Here is a 23,835-nt window from a genome sequence, read left to right on the forward strand (position 1 = left end):
TGGTATGGCTCTCCACTCGCCACCTCCACCCCTCTCGACCTTCGCGGAAGCTGGACGCCCGTTTCACCGGCCCGTTTCCTATCGTGGACCAGGTCTTGCCTGTGGCATTCCGTCTCCGTTTGCCCACTACCCCCCTTAATTTTCATATTAACATTGGAAGTTTTATGTAAACAAATTAGGGAAGAAAAAGAAATAAAAGGGATTATGCTAGGAAATAGAAGTTACAAAATGAGGGCATTTGCTGACGATTTAATTATAACTACGGAGCAACCAAAACAGAGTTTAAGAAAGGCGTTGGAAATAATATATGGCTACGGTAAAGTTGCGGGGTTCAAAATGAATTTAAACAAGACAAAACTATTAGTTAAAAATATGTTGCCAGATGAAAAAGCAGAATTAGAACAAATAATACGCATTAAAATCTACCCCCAAATCAAGTATTTAGGATTATGGATAACACCAAAGAATATTAACTTATATGAAGATAATTATACCAATTGTTGGAAAGATATCAAAAGACAGATGGAGACATGGACAAGGTTAAATTTATCATTCCTGGGCCGTATTTCGGTAATTAAAATGATAGTTTTACCGAAGCTACTCTTTCTATTCCAAACGATTCCAATTACAGGAAAGACCAGCAGTATCAACAAGTGGCAAAAAGAAATTTCTAAATTTTTGTGGAAGGGTAAAAGACCAAGAGTAAATAGATACTGTAGAAAGAGGTGGCTACGGGTTACCGGATTTGAAGCTATATTACGAAGCCTCATGTCTTCTCTGGTTGAAAGATTGGTATTTATTAAAAAATTGGGATATTTTAGATCTAGAAGGTCATGACACCCGTTTTGGGTGGCATGGCTATCTTAATTATGGGAAAATAAAGACGCATAGGAGTTTTTCAAATCATATAATAAGAAATGCTATATATAAGTGTCAGGGAACTGCCATCGGAGCCAAGAGGAGAGGTAAGGCTCCCCAATGATGCCGCAGAGGGAACTAGCAAGGAGAGAGGGAGAGCTTCCGCTGGGGAAGGAAATCAAGGTGACACCAGGAAGAAAAGGGAGGCTGAGAGTACTTCGGAGGGAAGGCTCCGAGACTCTTCCAGTGAGATCAGCGGGGAGAGCACAGGACCTCCGCTTGGCACGCCTACGCTGCGCAGAAAGCTTCCACGCAGAGAAGCTAGGCGGAGACTTGGAGTCAAGGAATTTTGATGTTGGAAGAAAATCAGGAAACGCCCACTGACGGATTCTGCCAGTGACTGAGACAGCCGCGTTGTAAGGGCTGTCAAGCCAGGGAAAGGTTTAGCCATACAACCAGCTTGGAGCAGTTTGTGGCTTACGCACAAGCAACCCCAATTCCCATTACGGCAATCCGTCTGTCTTCTAAGTTGTTTGTGCGCAGAGCAGAAGAGGCAGCATCATGAGTCAAACAGGAGGAGCAGGCGCCGGAGAGGGGGCCAGGGGAGGACCAACTCTGGAGGAGAGAAAAAGAGATTTGGAACAGCAACTGGCTCTACTAGCGGCGCGGCTCGATGAAAGGCGGACTCAGGATGCCCAGGGGAAGCCCACCCCCCATCGCAAGGAAGGTACAGGGACTAGTGCAGAAGTTTGGGGGCAATCCCAGAGATTATGATGCATTTAAGACAGAGGTGCAGTACGCGCTGGACCTGCAGTATGATGACTTTGTAGACAATGGGGGGAGAGTCGCTTTTGTGATAGGGCATCTGGAAGGCGATGCCAGAGAATGGATCAGACCCTTAATGGCATCGGAGAATGCTGCCTTAAAGGATTTGAGAAAAAAATTTAGCGCCATGGACCATATGTTTTCGAGTGATGTGGAGCAGAGCGTGACGCGCAAGGAACTGATGGGGTGCAAACAAGGGAACCAATCAGTGAGAGAGTACTGGTCGCGATTTGCGATGCTTATCCACAAACTCGGTAGGGAACTGGGTTCAGAACCAGTGCAGATATTATTTGAGGAAGGCTTATCCCCTTGGGTAAAAGACGAACTTTCCCGCTTGCCCCGCCCGCAATCGATGGACCAGCTGACTAAAATGGCGCTTGCGTGGCAAGGAATGGTGGGGGCAGCTGGTGGTGAGGAGGAGGGGAATAAGGAGCAGGGAAACGCCAATGCTTGGCTGCAGAAGAGCGGGCACAGCAGCCAGGCGAGCAACCAGTAAAAGTGCCCAAGCCAGACCCCCCCCCCCCCCGGGCAGCCATAGCCATAGAGGTGGTGCTAGAACTCCCTAACGGACACCCAATTAAGGTGAAGGCATTGCTGGATTCAGGCAGCTCTTGCAACTTCTTTAGCAGGGATTTTGCACTAGAACACCAGCTCCACGTGGTGCCTCTAGAACACCCCTTGCAAGTAACGAACATCGATGGGAGAGAACTGCTTACAATTCATGAAGCTTTTCGACGCTGGAGACATTTTCTAATAGGCGCGCAACACAAGATCCAGGTGTGCACGGACCATAAGAACCTGGAATATTGGAGGACTGCACGAGTCCTCAACCAGAGACAGGTGCGATGGGCACAGGAGTTTTCCAAGTTCTTTTTTGAAATTCGGTACGTGCCGGGGAAAGAAAACGTCAGAGCAGACGCCCTCTCCCGGAAACCGGAGTACTTGGAAGGAGAGGGAGCGCCGGAACTACCACATGTGATACCGGAGGACCGAGGGGTGTGTGGGGGAGTAGTGGTAGAGAGACGAGAACTAGCCGGGTTGACGAGGAATGACGAGTACGCCCAAACAAAAATCAGGGAGATCAGAGACGCAGAAGAAAATCAGGGGGGTTTTGAGGAAAAGGAAGGGGCACTGTACTATAGGGGAGCATTGTACATACCAGAAGGGGACTTGAGGAGAAGAGTACTCAAACAACTACATGACAACCCCACGGCGGGGCATTTTGGTCAACACAAAACCATGTTGCTTGTCACCAAGCAGTTCTGGTGGCCAAGGGTGAGGGAAGATGTGCGGAAATACGTACGGGGGTGCGAACGCTGCCAGCGGGCTAAAGGGGAGAAGGCAGCACCAGCGGGGTTACTGGAACCCTTACCCACCCCGGAAAGACCATGGGAGGTGGTATCCATAGATTTTATGACCGATTTACCCAAGTCCAGGGGGAAAACAGCAGTCATGGTGGTAGTTGACTTGTTGACCAAAATGTGCCATTTCATTGCTTGCTCGCATGCAGTGACGGCAGAGGAAACAGCTAGGCTGTTTGTAGATCACGTCTTCAGGTTGCATGGCGCCCCCTTGAGGGTTTTGTCCGACAGAGAAAGGCAATTTACTTCCAGATTCTGGAGGAAGCTCATGAGCCTGCTGGACGTCGAGGTGAGCTTCTCGATGGCCAGACACCCGGAGACCAACGGACAAGCAGAAAAAGCTAATAGCATACTCCAACAGTACCTACGCTGCTACGTCAACGAAAGGGAGAACGATTGGGTGGAAAAACTAGCGCTGGCCGAATTTGCATACAATAACGCTGAACATGTGTCCACGGGGATGAGTCCGTTCATGGCCAATTACGCGTGTCACCCCAGGGCCTTCCCAGGGGAGGGGGACGGGAGGTGGAGTGTGCCGGCGGCTGAGCAGTTTGTGGAAGAAATGGAGGCTTTACACAACTTAAGGTTAACCTGGAGAGGGCGAAGGAAGCGTACAAGAGGCAGGCAGACAAGCACCACAGAGAAGGGGAGACAATAAGGGTTGGGGACCGGGTGTGGTTGTCAACCCAAGGGCTACCGTTCAAAGGGGTTTGTAAGAAATTACGGCCAAGGCGACTGGGACCTTTCGAGGTAACACAACAGGTGAATCCTGTGGCCTTTAGACTCAACTTGCCCACCAACATGAAACTGCACCCGGTGTTCCACAGGTCATTACTCTCACCGTACCGGGAAGGGAGGGAATTTCTGGGGCAAGAAAGAGAAATCCCCATGCACCCACAGGTGGAGGAAAGGGAACTCAGTGGTCAAGCCGCGGAAATTCTCGATTCAAGGTGGAGAGGGAGACGGGTGGAATATTTGGTGTCTTGGGAGGGGGAGCCCGAGTCGGAAAACACTTGGGTTCCTGCAGAAGAGATCAAGGATGAGTATCTGCAGGAGGAGTTTCATCGCAGGTTCCCAAGGAAGCCGAAACCACTAGGGAGGTTCTGGGAGGAGCAATTTGGCACCACGGATGATGAAGAAGAGTTTATGGGATTTCCAGCCTCCGAAGAGGAGGAAGTGGGGGTATCCGAGGGAGAGGAATCCGACTGGGGAGATTGGGCAGCGGAAAGAGACAGCAGCAGGTGGAGAGCGGTGTTTGAATCATCTGAGGAAGGGGATAGTTCCTTCCAGGGATTCCCCGCATCACCGTCCAAGGAACGGACGGGGGGAGAGGAGGGCCCTGGGGGGGAGGTGGATGTCAGGGAACTGCCATCGGAGCCAAGAGGAGAGGTAAGGCTCCCCAATGATGCCGGAGAGGGAACTAGCAAGGAGAGAGGGAGAGCTTCCGCTGGGGAAGGAAATCAAGGTGACACCAGGAAGAAAGGGGAGGCTGAAAGTACTTCGGAGGGAAGGCTCCGAGACTCTTCCAGTGAGATCAGCGGGGAGAGCACAGGACCTCCGCTTGGCACGCCTACGCTGCGCAGAAAGCTTCTGCGCAGAGAAGCTAGGCGGAGACTTGGAGTCATGGAACTTTGATGTTGGAAGAAATTCAGGAAACGCCCACTGACGGATTCTGCCAGTGACTGAGACAGCCGCGTTGTCAAGCCAGGGAAAGGTTTAGCCATACAACCAGCTTGGAGCAGTTTGTGGCTTACGCACAAGCAACCCCAATTCCCATTACAATAAGGTATGGGGAAAATACAAAAGAAAACCCCAAGATGGAACTCTCCACTAGAAGCAATTAGTGTTAAAAAAAGGAACAACATCAAAGAGAACTGGATAACGTATAACACAATATTAAGGGGGGAGGAGGAGGGTCAAATAATATTGATAAGTTATGAGAAAATAAAAGATCACTTTTCTAGTTGGCTAGATTACGTCCAGGTGAATGAAGTGTTCAGACAGGATAAGCAGATAGGTTTTGAAAAGGAGCCTTCAAGATTTGATAGAGAACTACTGAATAGTAAAACCAAAATAATCGCAAAAATCTATAGACTTCTTTTAGACTACGAAGTAATGGATGAGGAGGTTAAGGCTTCAATGATAAAGTGGGCCCAAGATGTGGGCCGTCCAATTATGCTAAAAGATGGGGAAAACTGATGGAATGTAAATTTGAAATTTACAGCCAGCTATAATATAAGAGAGAACATAATGAAAATGGCTCATAGGTGGTACCTCACTCTGAAACAGTCTGAAACAGTCCTTGATAGAGTGCCAGAGCCAGAGCCAGAGCGAGACCCTGAATCAGTGCCAGAACCAAGCCCTCATTCAGAACCAGAGCCTGAGAAAGAGCCAGAGCCAGAACCAGAGCAACAGCCACAGCCACAGCCTGAGTCTGAAACAGCCCTTGATAGAGAGCCAGAATCAGAGAATCAGAATCAGAGTCAGAACCAGATCTTCGGTAAAGACGTGGTCTGGTCTTAGCGCAACTGCTCCTCCCACCCGCGATAACAGAGATTGGGTGTTCCAATACATCCCCCCGTAGGGAACCTGCCCCAGCCATTCTGTTGGCTGAGGCCCCCTCCCAGGCAGCCCTGACCCTTTCCCCTTAAAAAGCAAAATACAAACTATACAATAACCTAAAAAAATAGTAAAAGAAAAACAAAGCAAGAAACAATTATGCTAAACTTAAAATAATCCCCGCCCCAACTAAACATTTGTCCCACCCCAGAAAGAAAATAACAACAACAACAACAAACCACCGTTTGTTTGTTTGTTTTATAATAATATTTTATTAAGTTTAAGGAATAGTAACAAGCAGAAAAAGGAAAAAACACATACGCAAAAATATAAAGTTACAAAATACAAAAAATACAGACATTTAACTTATAGAAAAAGAAGAAAAGCAGAAAAAAACACTAAAAAGAAAAAACAAAAAACCCTCTTTTTAATTTCTCATCTTCGATTCACTTATTTTCCTGACTTCCTCACGTCTCCCTTTTTTGTATCCCTTTTGAAAATTAATTCAGCAAATTCATATCCAATTAATTTATCTATTATCAATCCAATCTTATTTTTAACCTTGTTGCTAGAACCCCTTCAGTTCATTTCAATGTCATCAACATTCAAAAATTTTGCAATATTTCTGTAAATAAATTTTAAATTTCCTCCAATCTTCTTCCACCAACTCTTCTCCCTGGTCTCGGATTCTGCCAGTCATTTCCACCATTTCCATGTAGTCCATTACTTGCATCTGCCATTCTTCCAGAGTGGGTAGGTCTTGTGTCTTCCAATGCTTTGCAATAAATATTCTTGCTGCTGCTGTAGCGTACATAAAGAAAGTTCTATCCTTCTTTTGCACCAATTGGCCGGCTATGCCCAGGAGAAAGGCCTCTGGTTTCTTAGGGAAAGTGTATTTAAATACCTTTTTCAATTCATTATAGATCATCTCCCAGAAAACCTTAATCCTTGGGCACGTCCACCAAAGGTGAAAGAATGTACCTTCATTTTCTTTACATTTCCAGCATTTATTATCGGGCAAATGATAAATTTTTGCAAGCTTGACTGGGGTCATGTACCACCTGTACATCATTTTCATAATATTCTCTCTTAGGGCATTACATGCCGTAAATTTAATCCCGGTGGTCCACAACTTCTCCCAGTCAGCAAACATGATATTGTATCCTATATCTTGTGCCCATTTTATCATTGCCGATTTTACTGTTTCTTCCTCAGTGTTCCATTTCAGCAGCAAATTATACATTCTTGATAGAATCTTAGCATTGGGTTCTAGCAATTCTGTCTCTAACTTTGATCTTTCCACCTGGAAACCCACTTTTTTGTCCTGGTTGTACACCTCTCTTATTTGAAAATAGTGTAACCAGTCTCGCACCTTCTCTTTAAGCTTCTCATAACTCTGCAATTTCAATTTGCAACAAACCACCGTTTGAGGTGCAACAGAGACACAACCAGAGACAGAGCGAGACCCTGAATCAGTGCCATAACCAAGCCCTCATTCAGAACCAGAGCCTGAAAAAGAGCCACAGCCTAGAGCCACAGCCTGAGTCTGCAACAGTACTTGATACAGTGCCAGAGCTGGAGCTGGAGCCAGAGCCAGAGACACAGCCAGAGCCAGAGCCAGAACAAAACCCTAATTCAGAACCAGAGCCTGAAAGAGAGCCAGACCCTGAAATATAGCTGGGTCAGAGGCAGAGGAAGAGCCATCATGAGACCCTGAATCAGAGTCAGAACCAGATCTTCATTCAGAACCAGACCCTGAAACAGAGCCAGAGCCACAGCCAGAACCACAGACGGAGCCTAGAGCCACAGCCGAGATCCACAGCCTGAGTCTGAAATAGTGCTTGATAGAGTGCTGGATCCTGAAACAGAGACACTATCTGAAACTGAGCCTGACGCTTAAACGTAGCCAGGGGCAGAGGGAGAGGCAGAGCCTGATACAGTGCTTGATACAGCATAGGAGCCTGCAGCAGAGACACAGCCAGATCCAGAGACACAGCCAGAGCCAGAACAAAACCCTACTTCAGAACCAGAGCCTGAAAGAGAGCCAGAGCCAGAAACAGCGCTTGATAGAGTGCCAGAGCCTGAAACAGAGGCAGAGGCAGATACAGGGCTTGAAACAACGTCGGAGGCTGAAACAGAGAGCCACATGTGGTGGACCTGTGAAAAGATTAAGATTTGGGGGGGTGGATATACGATGAAATTAAAAAGATGATGGGGATAACTTTTACGAAAAAAACGGAGGCATTTCTATGAAGTATTTTAGATAAAGAGATCCCAAAAAATCTAAGAGAGGTATTCTTGTATGCAACCGCAGCAGCTCGTATACTTGTGGCCAAGGGATGGAAAGATCACGAGGCTCCAAAAATAACAGATTGGCAAATCAAATTACAGGAATTGGTGGAGACGGCTCAATTGACTAGCAAACTCAGAGGAATCTCAAAGCAAAAATTTGCAGAAAAATGGGATGGTTATACAAGATATGTTAAAAAATACAATAATAGTTTTGACTCCGTGCTAGCATTTGAGTGATAGAGGACCTAAAAGGAGGTGGACAACAATTAGGGATTTATTATGTTTTCAGAATATATTGGAAAATTTATATAGAAAGGATTATTGTTTTGTGTACATTCCATTGTAAGAATGGAAACAGAGCCAGAGCCACAGCCACAGCCTAAGTCTGAAACAGTCCTTGATAGAGTGCCAGAGCCAGAGCCAGAGCGAGACCCTGAATCAGTGCCAGAACCAAGCCCGCATTCAGAGCCAGAGCCAGAGCCAGAGCCAGAGCCAGAGCCAGAGCCAGAGCCAGAGCCAGAGCCAGAGCCAGAGCCAGAGCCAGAGCCAGAGCCAGAGCCAGAGCCAGAGCCAGAGCCAGAGCCAGAAATAGGGCTTGATACAGAATCAGAATCAGAATCAGGGCCAGGGCCAGGGCCAGGGCCAGATACAGGGCTTGATACAGGGCCGGAGCGCAAAACATAGCTGCAGCCACAGCCTAGAGCCACAGCCTGAGTCTGCAACAGTACTTGATACGGAGCCGGAGCCGGAGCCGGAGCCGGAGCCGGAGCCGGAGCCGGAGCCGGAGCCAGAGCCAGAGCCAGAGCCAGAGCCAGAGCCAGAGCCAGAAATAGGGCTTGATACAGAATCAGAATCAGAATCAGGGCCAGGGCCAAGGCCAGGGCCAGATACAGGGCTTGATACAGGGCCAGGGCCAGATACAGGGCTTGATACAGGGCCGGAGCGCAAAACATAGCTGCAGCCACAGCCTAGAGCCACAGCCTGAGTCTGCAACAGTACTTGATACAGTGCCGGAGCTGGAGCCGGAGCCATAGACACAGCCAGAGCCAGAACAAAACCCTAATTCAGAACCAGAGCCTGAAAGAGAGCCAGAAACAGTGCTTGATAGACTGCCAGAGCCTGAAACAGAGGCAGAGGCAGATACAGGGCTTGGAACAGCGTCGGAGACTGAGACAAAGCCTAATAAAGAGCAGAAGCCTGAGCCTGAGCCTGAAACAGTGCTTGATACAGTGCCAGAGCCTGAAACAGAACCAGAGCCACAGTGACAGCCATAGCGCCACAGCCTGAGTCTGCAACAGTGGTTGATACAGCGCCGGAGCCTGAAACAGAGACACAGCCTGAAACAGTACCTGAGCCTGGTTATTAGCATGGCAATTAAAGAAGAGAGAGGCAGAAAGGCTTATAAATAGAGTTAAGTGCGAAGGCAAAATAATAAAGAACCCTAAAGAAATAGAGAAACGATTTCTCGAATTCTTTAGAGAAATCTATAAGGAAGGAAATGAAACAACAGAAGAAGTTAAAGAACATTTAGAACAGAACTGTCTTCCGAAATTTGCTAAAGAACAAAAAGAACTGTTGAATGCCCCTATCACATCGTACAAAATTCAAAGAGCAATTAAGGAAGAAAAGATTGGAAAGCCACCAGGGCCAGACGTCCTACCGGCAATATATTATTAAAAAATTAACAACTTCCGGCGAACCTCAGCCACAGGAAAGGAGTGTGAGGCTGCCCTCCGGGGGGGGGGTCTCAAACAATGCGGGGGTCTAGAGGTGTCACGAAGGCTCCGTGGACCTCGAAACCCCAAGAGGGGTGCTGCTGGCGCACCCCTGTTTTTCGGACATTTTAAATCAAGTTTGAGAACAGGATTGGAGCTGCAGCACGAAAGGGAAGCAACAGACCCCGTGTTGTGAAGCCTCAGGCTTCGAGTGAAAGCGGCAAGCCTCCAACAACAATTAAGAAGCTGGGTCATAACTAAATCAATAACAGATTGAATTTAAGTTCAAGAAACCAGCGGAACAAAGATACTATGATATGAAAGAAGAAGGAATTTGCTTCAGCGGTAAGAGTAAACGGCGTGTGACGGAAGACTGGGAGAGGAGAGGGAGTAAGACTGTAACTGCTGAGTGGGCGTTGTGGAGAGACCTCAGATACAAAGTGTAAAAATCTGAGGCAATGGACTGATTGAAAACAGTTGAATATTTGAAAAGCGGATAGAAACATTTCTGCTCTGTCCTGGTCGGAGCGCGCTATGCCAGCGACCGAAAGGGACTGTAATTTTTTACCCAGTCTAGGATATATAAGTGAGACTTTGTTCCGAGTTACTGTATTTTCTATATACCTCCCCCGCCTAATGTGTTCAAGCTGAAACTGTTTCTCTTTATTATTTGGGGTGCTTAATTGACTGAAAGCTGAGTTTGTTATTGAGAGGAGCGGATACGACGAGAGGTCTGGGAGGAGAAAGTGAACTGTAAGAGGAGAACTTTGGAAAACAGCGGAACCTCTCGCCGCCATTGTGTGCTCCATTTCCTGTTTTTCTCTTAAAGCGGCACACAGCTGTAATCATTTAGGAGAAGATAATCTTGGCGCCTTAAACATTTAACCTATTGCTACAGAAAACGGGGAGTAAACGGCTAAGTCGAAAGAAAAGAAAAGAAGACTTAAACACAGTACCTTGGCAAGACTTTACGTTCTCTCTAGACCCTGCTGCCTTCCCGTGGCAATCTGTTGGTGTAATTTTGACTCTCCCCCCCCCCACCTTTTCTGTTCCGGCTTCGAAACCTGCCCCGTATTTCATCCCTACTTCCTGGAAAGTATTGAGCTGGATGTTCCCCACCTCCTTTTCTCCCCCCCCCCCCCCGTGTCTTGACGTTCCCTACTTTATTTACTCTCTAGGACTTAAATCTCGAGAACTTTCTTCCTCCTTCATTTGCTTTTTGTGACTGTAAACGATCCATCTAACTGGTCCCCTAGCTGTGCGTGGAGAGAGACTTCATACTGAAGAACTAAAAGGGTGAATGCAAGTAAAGCGCCACCGTGTGGGGCCAGAAAGGAACTACATTGGGAAAACAAAGAAATTTTTTAAACTACAGTTGAGCGACCCCTGGGGTGGGGAAAAACGTTTTTTTCTCTTTTGTTTCATTTTTATTTTTTATTTTTAGTTAATTAAGACAAATAGAAATACAAAATGAAAAAGGGGGCGGGAACGCCTGCTGAAAGGAGACCATCCAGACAAGAAAATGGGAAAGAGGGGAAGGAAATTAAGGACTATGATAATTTGATGGCTGAAATAAGGAAAGAATTTAAACATAATGAACAGTATATTGAGAAAAAATTATTGGAAGTACTCATTGAATAAGAGATTAGAGGGGGGGGTGGGAGAACTAACAGGAAAAGTAAAAGATTTATCTCTAAGATCCAAAGTACTTGATGACTCAATGAAAAGGGTTCAAAAAGATATCAAAGAAAATAGGAAAGATATGGACAGGATTAATACAGAGGTGAAGGAGATAAATAAAATACAGGAAGAGTTACTGGATAGTGTGGCGATGACTCAAATGAGACAGAAGCAATCAAACCTGAAATTTAGGGGAATCCCTGAGGAACCAAATGAAAATATACGCTCTAAATTGGTTAGAGAATTGGCAGTTTGGTTAGATATGAAGGAAGAAGACATAGGATATTCAGTTGCAAATATTTTTTGGATAAAAACAAAATCAGCCAAAGCCAGAGGGAAGAAACTGCCAGGAGATGTCCTGGTCATGTTTAACTCTCTGGATATGAGAAATGAAATACTAAAGCTAAACTATAATCAAAAACTATGTATTGAAGGAAAGGCAATTATTATATTTAAAGAGATTCCTTCGAGATTTCTTTGTAAGAGAGATGTTTATAAAAAACTAACTAACTAACTGAAGAAGAACGGGATCCAAAATAGATGGGAATTCCCGGAAGGGATTTCATTCTATTTCAAGAGGAAAAGATTCGAACTATCCAGCTCTCTGGAATTGGATAAATTTGCAAGAAGATATGAGAAGGAACTGGGAAGGTTGGGAGGGTGGGAACCAGAAGGGGAGCAAATGGGGGAAGAGAGGGTGGAGGTGAAGGAAGTGGAGAGGGAGAAGGGGAGGAAAAATTAGACGAAGAAAAAGAAGAGGAAGAGACAGATAACAAAGAACAGTAGATTTAACTTAGATTCGACCACTTACTGATTGTACATTAAAAATGACTTTAAAAATTACCTTGTGGAATGTGAATGGGCTAAACAATAAAAATAAAAGGAACCAAATTGCTCATGTATTGCTTAAAAAGAACTTTGACATAATCTGTCTACAAGAAACTCATGTAACAAGAAAACATAAAAGAATTTTAAGTAATAAGAGATTAGGGTTAGACTTTGTAGCATCGGATAATGTCAAGAAAAGAGGAGTGGTGTCAGAGCCACCCGTTGGTCCCAGCTCACAAGAGACCCAAGTCCAATCCAGTTTATTTACAAAAGTCTTTATTGAAGATCATTGCTCCTTTTACATTCCATCTCCGTGGCTCCACGTCTGTAACGTTAGACCGCTGAAGTCCCCTCTGAATCCGTACCGCCCCTACACCAGTTTAAGAGGCTTGTGCTGGACCACCTCTTCCTCTCCTTCCTTTTCCGCAGGGTCTTTCTGCCCCCCTGGGTTCCCCCCCGCCGGGACTCGCCCGAGGCTGAATCCTCTGACGCCTCTGCCCCCCTCCTTCGCGCTTTGGGGCCGGGCTCCTCCCCAGGGCTCTCCTCACTTCCACGCGCCTCCACATTTGAACTTGGCGCGCGTACGTTGCTTCTGACCTTTCTCTCGACCGCTACACTGCTCCCGGTGCTACTCTCCGCCCCTTCTGGCAGAGCGTCCTGCTCCGATCTCCTCCCCCTGTCTCCTTCTTGCTCTGCTCCCTCTGACACACTGGTAACTCCACCCCCTTCACTCCGTTCCGGCTGAGAAGCCGGCTCCGGTGTCCAACTCCCACTGGGGGTTCTCCCTTCGCTCCCCTGCTCCTGACTGCTTCCCCCTTGGCCTCCCCTTGGTCTGACCAGGGGGGCCCCCTTTTGGGAGTCCTCTGACTCACTGGACAGACTCATGGACGACCTTTGGTCATCGTCATCCTCCTCCTCATCTCTCTGGGATTCTTCCCCCTCGCTCTCTGTCTCCTCCCCCATCTGCTCTTCTCTCCCTGAAACCCTGACAAGTGGTATTATATATAAAAGAAAAACTTGATCCAAAACTAATACATAAAGACGAAGAGGGGAGAACGATAGTAGTACAGATCACCCAATCAAGGAGAAAAGATAAATGTGGTTGGGATATATGCACCCAATGACAAAAAGTCAGCATTCTATTCTGAACTAGGTAACAAATTGTTAGAATGGATGGACCAACAATTGATATTGATGGGGGACTTTAATGGAGTGGTTCTCCCAAACTTGGATAGATCAATAAGAAAACAGGAAGTGAGGGAGGGCAAATTACCGAAAGCCTTCTTCGAATTAGTGGAAAATTTGGGACTAATTGATGCTTGGAGATTTAAAAACCCCACGATAAAACAATTTACCTTCTTTTCAAACCCAAATCAAAGCTGGGGGAGAATAGACCATATTTGGATTTCGAAGGAATTGGCGCAAAGAGTAATTAAGACGGAAATCCTCCCACAAACCCTATCTGATCACAATCCAGTATATATGGAGGTAAAAGGAAAAGACTTTAGGACATTAAGATGGAAAATGAATGAAAATCTATTCAATGATCAAAAGATAGTAAATAAAGCAAAAGAGACAATTGAGGAATACTTTAAGTGGAATTTGAATAAAGAAACATCTCTAGAAATGGTGTGGGGCGCTGGGAAGGCCGTCATGAGGGGTTTCCTAATCCAGAAAAATAGCATCTTAAAAAAGAAAAAAGAGAAAAGGAAAGAAGAAATCTTATTGCATCTCATGGAGAATGAAAGACCATTAAACCAGGAGATGAAATAATAAAACAAAACATAAGGATGCTACAAGCTCAATTTTCTATGATAGTGAACCAGGAGATTGAATGGAGGATCAAAATGATGAAACAAAAGAACTTTGAATCAGCAAATAAGATAGGGAAATACCTGGCGTGGCAATTAAGAGAGAGGAAAAAACAAAACACGATATGTAAGATAAGGGATGGAGAAAGGATAGTGGAGGACCCAAAAGAGATAAAGAAGATATTTCAGAAATACTATAAGGAATTCTACAAAAGAGAAAAAGTGATAGATAATGAGATAGAAGATTACTTAAAAAAATACCAATTGCAACAGATCACGACTGAAGAAAGAGAATATCTAAATCAGACAATTACAGAGGAAGAAATTAGGAAAGCAATAAAAAAAATGAAAAGAGGAAAAGTGCCAGGGCCAGATGGTATCTCGGCTAAATATTATAAAATATTAAGTGATCAACTTTCCCCAGTGCTATGTGAAGTCATGAACAATGTACTAAAAGAAGGGAGAATTCCAAACACCTGGAAAGAAGCGTATATTACCTTAATCCCTAAAAAAGATACAGATGGCTTAGAGGTAAAAAACTATAGACCTATCTCATTATTAAATAATGACTATAAACTATTCGCAGACGTATTGGCGAAAAGGTTAAAAAAAGGTCTTAAATAAGAGAATCCATAAAGACCAAACGGGTTTCCTCCCGGGGAGACAATTGAAAGACAATGTAAGAAATGTGATAGACATTATTGAATATCTGCATAGTAGAATAGACAAGCAGGCGGCGCTGATCTTCATTGATGCCGAGAAGGCATTTGACAACGTCTCCTGGCGTTTCATGAAGGAAAATTTAAAAATGATGGGAATTGGTGAAGGATTTAAAAAAGGTATTGAGGCTATTTATCAAGAGCAAAAAGCCAAACTTATAATAAACAACAATATATCAGAGGCCTTTGATATTACCAAAGAGAATAGGCAAGGCTGTCCCTTATCCCCTTTGTTATTTATAACAGTGTTGGAAGTGTTTAATAAAAGGTTAAGGGAAACACCGGAGGTTAAAGGAATTAAGGTAGGAAGCAAGGAATTCAAAATAAAAGCATTTGCAGACAACCTGATATTAACACTGGAAGATCCTAAGAACAGTTTACAAGAAGCCCTACAGAAACTAGAAGAATTTGGAAAAGTGGCAGGTCTCAAGCTCAACAGGAATAAGACTAAAATGATAACAAAAAATATAACCAAGGAAGATATAGTAGAGATAGAACAAAGGACGGGAATTATGGTTGCTAAGAAGGTAAAATATCTAGGAGTGTGGATCACAGCAAAAAATATAAACTTATACAAAGATAATTAATAGACTACTTGGAAGGGTGTCAAAAAAGATTTAGAAATCTGGGAGAGATTGAAACTTTCCTTCTTAGGGAGGATATCGGATATTAAAATGAATGTCCTGCCCAGAATGTTATTTTTGTTTCAAACTATACCAGTAATGAAAGGACTAAAACAGTGTAAAGATTGGCAAAGGATCTTAGTGAGATTCATTTGGCAGGGGAAAAGATCACATATAAAAATGAAAATTGTGCTGGTCCCGGGGGGAAGGTTACCGTTGGCGTAGTCAAAGTCCGGTCCTGGGTCACTAGCCTGGAAACAGTTCACAAGGAGCGGGGCGAGGTCCGAAGCAGGAAGCCGGGCGGGGACAGGAACACTGGAGGGTCAGGTCCGGGTCCGGGCAGGAACAGGTACTCAACAACGACGTTGCTCCCACAACCTGGGACCGGGCTGACTGGCCTTTATCTTCTCTGAGGCCAGGGGCGGTCCCGGCCCCCAGGAGACCCGCCTCTCCTGGCCTTAAGGCGAGCACTCCTCCTGGGAGAAATCAGTTCCCTTCGCCTCTCTGCCCTTCGCCTCTGCAGTTCAGGAGAGGCTGAAGGGTTACTGGGCCCAGGGGGAGACTCACCTGTAGGCACTGAGTCCTCAACCACCTCTGGAGCCAGAGTGGATTCACCTGGTGCCTGCTCCTGAGGATCCGGCACAGGTGCAGGCGCTTCAGAATCAAGGCTCTGCCCCAGTTCAGCCGGCCCTGGAGGCGGGGACTCCGGTGCAGGCTGGGATTCCTCCGGTTCAGCCTCTGAATCGGATTCCCAGGCCATCACAAAATTACTTGTAGATAAAAAAGAAAGAGGGGGTTTTTTTATTACCAGATTTGAGTTTATATTACGAAGCGGCTTGTTTAACGTGGGTGAAAGACTGGCTAAAGCTAGAGAATACTGATATCTTGGATTTAGAGTGCTTTGATAACAGGTACGGGTGGCACTCGTACCTGTGGTACGAAAAGGTGAAAGTTCATAGAGGCTTTCTAAATCATATAATTAGAGGACCATTATTTCAAGTATGGGAAAGAAATAAGAACCTGCTGGAAAAGAAAACCCTGTGGTGGATCTCACCAATAAATGCCTTAACTGTCAAAAAAAACTAACATGGAGGGGGGGAAAGCTACCTATGAAGATCTTATCAATAAAACTGATCAGGGCATAAAACTCAAGCCCTATGAGGAGGTAAAGAATGTACTCACAGGGTGGCTGCAATACCATCAAGTGAATGATCTGTTAAAAGATGTTAAAAAGAAACTGGGATTTGAAGATACAAAATCTAAATTTAATGTGGAAGTCATAGAAGGTAAAAACAAAACATTATCTAGGATGTATGACCTCTTACTGGATTGGTATACAAAAGACGAAGAGGTGAAGGAGGCCATGATAAAATGGGCCATAGATATTGGTTACAAAATTGACTTTGTAAAGTGGCAAGAATTGTGGAATGTAAATATGAAATTCACGGCGTGTACGGCACTAAGGGAGAACCTCTGGAAGATGATTTATAGGTGGCATCTCACACCAGTGAAATTGGCTAAGATTTATAAACCGAAGATTAAGAAATGCTGGAAATGTGGAGAGGGGGATGGTGAGTTCTATCATATGTGGTGGACATGCAGTAAAGTAAAAGGCTTTTGGGAACTGATTTACAACGAACTTAAAAAAAAATTTAAGTATACTTTTCCCAAAAAGCCTGAAGCTTTCCTGCTAGGAATAGTTGGCAAGGAAATCAAAAGAGGACAAAAATCTTTTTCTATATGCCACAACGGCCGCTAGAACTATGTTAGCCCAAAGCTGGAAAATGGAATTAATACCTACTATAAATGACTGGCAGATCAAGATGATAAATTATGCTGAACTAGCTAGAATAACAGGAAGAATAAGAGACCAGGATGACCAGAAGTTTCATGAAAATTGGAACAAATATCTGACGTATATAAGAGATAGGTATAGAACTTCGATGACTCTGGCAGGGCTGGAACAACTCTAACAGTGTTTGGCAACTATGTAAAGGAGATAAAACACGTAACTTTAGAAATTATCTGATACTTACCAATGAAGTGAAGAGAAGGCCGAGGCTCGGCGGAGCCCAAAATAACGGTGTACTATATAAATGATTCTTGTAACAGCTATTTATATAGAAAGGATTATTGTTTTGTGTACATTCCATTGTAAGAATGGAAACAGAGCCAGAGCCACAGCCTGAGTCTGAAACAGTCCTTGATAGAGTGCCAGAGCCAGAGCCAGAGCGAGACCCTGAATCAGTGCCAGAACCAAGCCCTCATTCAGAACCAGAGCCTGAGAAAGAGCCAGAGCCAGAACCAGAGCAACAGCCACAGCCTGAGTCTGAAACAGCCCTTGATAGAGAGCCAGAATCAGAGAATCAGAATCAGAGTCAGAACCAGATCTTCGGTAAAGACGTGGTCTGGTCTTAGCGCAACTGCTCCTCCCACCCGCGATAATAGAGATTGGGTGTTCCAATACATCCCCCCGTAGGGAACCTGCCCCAGCCATTCTGTTGGCTGAGGCCCCCTCCCAGGCAGCCCTGACCCTTTCCCCTTAAAAAGCAAAATACAAACTATACAATAACCTAAAAAATAGTAAAAGAAAAACAAAGCAAGAAACAGTTATGCTAAACTTAAAATAATCCCCGCCCCAACTAAACATTTGTCCCACCCCAGAAAGAAAATAACAACAACAACAAACCACCGTTTGAGGTGCAACAGAGACACAGCCAGAGACAGAGCAAGACCCTGAATCAGTGCCATAACCAAGCCCTCATTCAGAACCAGAGCCTGAAACAGAGCCACAGCCCGAACCAGAGCAACAGCCACAGCCACAGCCTAGAGCCACAGCCTGAGTCTACAACAGTACTTAATACAGTGCCGGAGCCTGAAGCAGAGACACAGCCTCAAACAGAGCCTGAGCCTGAAACAGAGGCAGAGCCACAGCCACAGCCTGAGTCTGAAACAGTCCTTGATAGAGTGCCAGAGCCAGAGCCAGGAATAGGGCTTGATACAGGGCCGGAGCACAAAACATAGCTGCAGCCACAGCCTAGAGCCATAGCCTGAGTCTGCAACAGTACTTGATAAAGTTCCGGAGCTGGAGCCGGAGCCAGAGACACAGCCAGAGCCAGAACAAAACCCTAATTCAGAACCAGAGCCTGAAAGAGAGCCAGACCCTGAAATATAGCTGGGTCAGAGGCAGAGGAAGAGCCATCATGAGACCCTGAATCAGAGTCAGAACCAGATCTTCATTCAGAACCAGACCCTGAACGAGAGCCAGAGCCACAGCCAGAGCCACAGACGGAGCCTAGAGCCACAGCCGAGATCCACAGCCTGAGTCTGAAATAGTGCTTGATAGAGTGCTGGATCCTGAAACAGAGACACTGTCTGAAACTGAGCCTGACGCTTAAACGTAGCCAGGGGCAGAGGGAGAGGCAGAGCCTGATACAGTGCTTGAAACAGCGTAGGAGCCTGAAGCAGAGACACAGCCAGATCCAGAGACACAGCCAGAGCCAGAACAAAACCCTAATTCAGAACCAGAGCCTGAAAGAGAGCCAGAGCCAGAAACAGTGCTTGATAGAGTGCCAGAGCCTGAAACAGAGGCAGAGGCAGATACAGGGCTTGAAACAGTGTCGGAACCTGAAACATAGAAACAGCGTGAAACAGAGACAAAGGCTGAGACACAGGCCAAGCCTGAAATAGAGCTAGAATAGACTAAGAGGTTAAATCGGTAATGATACAGTGGGCAAAAGATTTTGGGTATAATATCCAATTTGATGAATGGGGAAACTTGTGGAAAGAGAATATAAAATTTACTGCATGCACGATATTGAAAGAAAATGTTATGAAAATGTTTTACAGATGGTACATCACACCTGTAAAGTTAGCAAAGATGTATAAGACGTGTAACAAATGTTGGAAATGTAAAGAAAAAGAAGGGACGTTTTTTCATGTGTGGTGGGAATGTAAGAAAGTGAAAAGCTTTTGGGAAATGATATATAATGAAATGAAAAAAATGTTAAGATATACTTTTGTAAAAAACCCGGAGGCCTTTCTTTTAGGGATTGTAGGAAAGGATATAAGAAGAAAAGACTGTAAACTCTTCCAATATGCAGTAACGGCAGCCAGAATCTTGATGGCCCAGAAATGGAAACAAGAGGAAATAGAAGAATGGAGACTGAAAATGACAGACTATGCGGAATTGGACAAATTAACTGGGAAAATCAGATACACCAAAGACCAAAAGTTCATCGAAGACTGGGGAAAGTTTGTAGATTATCTGAAAAACATATGTGGCGTGAACACAACGCTAGTGGGATTTCAAGAGGCACTGTAAAAATGGAGAAGTATTGTTAATATGAAATAGTGGGAGAAGGGAAGTATAATGGCAATACGAAAGAAGGGAATGTGTAACCAAAGTTATAAATACGGATGATTGTCAGAGACGCTGAAGGAAGTTCAAAAAAGAAACAATTTGTTGTATTTTGGGTAAAATTGTATAACTGTTTGGAAAATCAATAAATTTATTTATATATATATATATATATATATATAAAAGAAATAGAGCTAGAATAAGACTTCCGGATATAGCGCCATCGGTAATGGCGGAATCCTTCTGACTAGGGGGGATTTGCCTCGGGGGAATCGGGTCTTACAGCTACGGCGAAACCGGAGACCCTTCAAAAACCACAGGCAGGCGAAGCCTGTGAGCGTGGGATTCAGCGGGCACCCTTTGCGCCCCCCAAATTCGCGGGGAACCTCGACTACGGGTTCCGGAGCGAAGCGGGTGAGCGGCGCGGTGCTGTGAATTGATTGCTTCTTCCCCGGAGTGAAGCCACACAGCCGTTACTGGAGAGCGCTGACTTCTTCTTGTGAAAATTATAAAAGCAACTACCTGTGAGTAGGGGAAATTTGGAAGTATAAGAGAGACTTAATTTGACACCGAAGTGGGGAAGGTTTAAACAGGAAGTCCGCCTTCCTCTTTTGTAAATAGATCAAAGCAAAGAGAAAACAAGCTAAAGCCTGGGAAAACTGACTGGAAAGGACTAAATTTCTAACACTAAAATATCGTAACCCCCCCCCCCCAAGGAAGCAGGGGCAGGAGGGGGGAAGTTTTGGACCGTATATACCTACAAGAGAGAGGGGAAAAACCTAAAATTCACCGCTCTAAACTTGGGAACGGCTGCCAATAGACAAAGACTGCCGTGCTTTGAACTGAGCTTTGACTGTGAACAGGGGACTTGCTGACAGTTAGTTCAGCAAGAGAGATACATTGTGGCCAGTTTCCTCTGCTGCTGCTAAGAAAGAGGGAAAGTAACTGAAAAGAGGGAAAGTAACTGAAAAGTAACAAAAATTTGAACTGTTTATTTCTTTTATTGCTTGAGTTTAAAAAGAGTTTTTCCTGGATTATTGCAACTGTTTCCCCCTAGAGGAAGATTCTGAAACTGTTAAACTGTTACCAGGGGAATTTTCCACTTGTAAAGACAAACTGCGTAGCTGGGATTGACCTTAGCCTCTCTATTGTTTAAGTGTTATGGCAGATGGGAGAGAAAAAGTAGATTCACAATTCCCAGACAAAACAACAAGATCTGGGAAGAATTGGGCACGAAGACAATCAGTTGCTGGCCTTCCCACTTCATCAGTGACTGTACCATCACAACCTAAACCTAGTGGAATGTCATCAGAAGATACTCTGGCGGCTGCATTGGCTAAGATTAATGAATCTTTGGAGAGACTTAATAAAAGGGCTGAAGAGACAAATAAGAGGGTCGAAGAGACAAAGGTGATAGTGGATGAGACAAAATCGAAGGTAGATGCAGCAACTACTAAAATTGATTTAAATACAGAAAGCTTAAATAGTTTGGGACAAAAGGTGAACACCAACACATAATCTATTCAGAAATTGCTGCAGGAATCAACTCTGACCCGACAGACCGCAGAGGAAGCCAAGAAGAAAGCTGATGCCGTGGAATTCAAGACAACTCAATTGGAAACGGAGAAAGTCCCAGATTTGGAGAGGCAAATTAAGGATCAGAAATTGACGCTTTCTATGATTGAACTCAAGGGAAAACAGACGAACTTAAGGATTAGAGCAGTACCTGAATTGGAGAAGGGCAGTTTGATAGACTTTTTGACACAGGAATTTGCAGAGTTTTGGAAGTCGGATTTGAAACAAGAAGACTTTAAAATCGTGAGGGCCTTCAGACTGGGAAGAGGAGGAAAGAAGATTAAAATAAGAGATTGTCTGATTACTCTCCGATCTAAGGAAGAGAGAGATAAAATCTTGGGTCTGCACTTTCAGACTCCTTTGACAATTCTGCAGTAAAGAGTGGAAATCTTTAAAGATATACCGAAACATCTTTTGGATCTTAGGTCCAACTTTGGAGATTTGGTTGCCCTTCTGAGAAGGAACAAAATTATCTTCAGGTGGGAATTCCCCCAAGGCCTATTCTTTAGCTTTAAAGGAAGGAAGATAAAAATAAGATCAGTTGAGGAAAAATACAAGTTTTTGAGAGACCACGGAGAAGATCTGCAGAAAGAACTTGGAAAAGAGCCAGGAGTTTTGGACAGAAGCCCACCAAAAGGAGGGAAACCAACATCATTGTTAGAACTAAAGCAACTACTAGGTGCTGAAGGAGGAGAAGCAAAGTAACTACATCATGGCACTGCAAGTATTAAGCTGGCATGTGAATGGACTTAACTCCCCAGAAAAGAGACGGAGAGTCTTTCATTTTTTTAAAAATGAACAATTGGACCTGATTTGTTTACAAGAAACACATGTGATAAGGCTACACAGGAAGATTCTAAGTAATAAAAGATTAGGACATGAATTTATTTCATCATATAAAGTAAAGAAAAGAGGAGGAGTACTTTATGCAAAGGAGAGCCTATCACCGAAATTTTTATTTAAAGATGATCAAGGAAGATTTGTTGCAATTGAAATTCAATCACAGGGAGAGAAATTTTTGATATTAGGTATTTATGCACCAAATGAGGGGAAATCGGAGTTTTTCAAGAAGCTACACGAGATTCTGATGGACTATTTGGACTATAATATGATTTTGATGGGAGATATGAATGGAGTAGTGTCCACTAATATGGATAAGGCACAGAGACAGGTAGTAACAAAAGATGGTAGACTACCAAAGATGTAATTTGATATGACTGACAATATGGACATAGTTGACATTTGGAGAACTAAGAACCCCATGGGAATAGAAGGAACTTTCTATTCTGAGGCCAAAATGACATGGACAAGAATTGACCAAATTTGGCTAACTAGGGGGCTGGCCCCGAAGATTAGAAAAGTGGAAATTTGCCCTAAAACTTGCTCCGACCACAATGCGGTGAAGATGGAAATGAAACTAACACCAATTGGTTCCTTTAGATGAAGGATGAATGACACATTGTTTAGGAATGAAGAAGTGACTGAAAAGGCTCAAAAGAACTTGAGAGACTATTTTGGGATAAATTTGAACACCACAGTTGAAAAAAGAGTAATCTGGGATGCCAAGTAAAGCAGTCATGAGAGGGTTTTTGATACAGCAGAACGCAATTAAGAAGAAAACCCAAAATGAAAAAAAAGGATAAAATTCTGGAGAAAATAAAGGAAGGAGAAAAGAGACTGAGAGCAAAACCAAAATCACAGGAAATCCTGAAAGAGATAAAGTTATATCAAGTACAATACACGAAACTGATCAATCAGGAAATCAAATGGAAGATCAAACAGATGAGACAAAAGACATTTGAATCGGCAAATAAATGTGGGAAATTGTTGGCCTGGCAAATGAAAAAAAGACAAAAGCTTAATACTATTACCAATTTGGAAGTGGAGGGAAAGAATATACAGAATCCAGTGGAGATTAGGACGTGCTTTCAGAAGTATTTTAAACATTTATAGACACAAGAGACTCAGAAAGAAATTGACATTGACCGATTTTTGAAAACAAATGGATTACAAAAAATCTCTCAAGAAAATAAGCTAATGCTGAACTATAAAATAACAGACCAGGAGGTTGAAGGAGCCATTCAGAACATGCAATTGGGCAAATCCCCAGGGCCGGACGGCTTGACCTCAAGATATTACAGATCCTTGAAAGAATGGTTAGTACGGCCTTTAAATGATATCTGCAATGAAATACTGGAAGGGGGAAAGGCACCAGAGTCGTGGAAGGAAGCATATATTACACTTATACCGAAAACGGAGTCTGAGAAGACACAGCTTAAGAACTACCGCCCTATATCATTGCTCAATGTGGATTACAAAATTTTCGCTGATATCATGGCTAAAAGGTTAAGAAAGATATTGGTAGAAGAAAGCCATAAAGACCAAGCGGGCTTTCTCCCGGGGAGACACTTGTCTGACAATACGAGGAATATAATTAACATCTTAGAAAAATTACAAGTGAATATCAATACAAAAGCAGTTTTGATATTTGTGGACGCGGAGAAAGCCTTCGGCAATATTTCTTGGAGTTTTATGAAGAAAAATTTACAGGGAATGGGGGTAGGCCAAGGTTTTGAAAACGGTATAGGTGCAATTTATTCAGAACAAAAAGCTAAATTGATTGTGAATA

The sequence above is a fragment of the Podarcis melisellensis genome, assembly GCF_964234715.1.
Source record: "Podarcis melisellensis genome assembly, chromosome: W".
Taxonomy (NCBI): Eukaryota; Metazoa; Chordata; class Lepidosauria; order Squamata; family Lacertidae; genus Podarcis; species Podarcis melisellensis.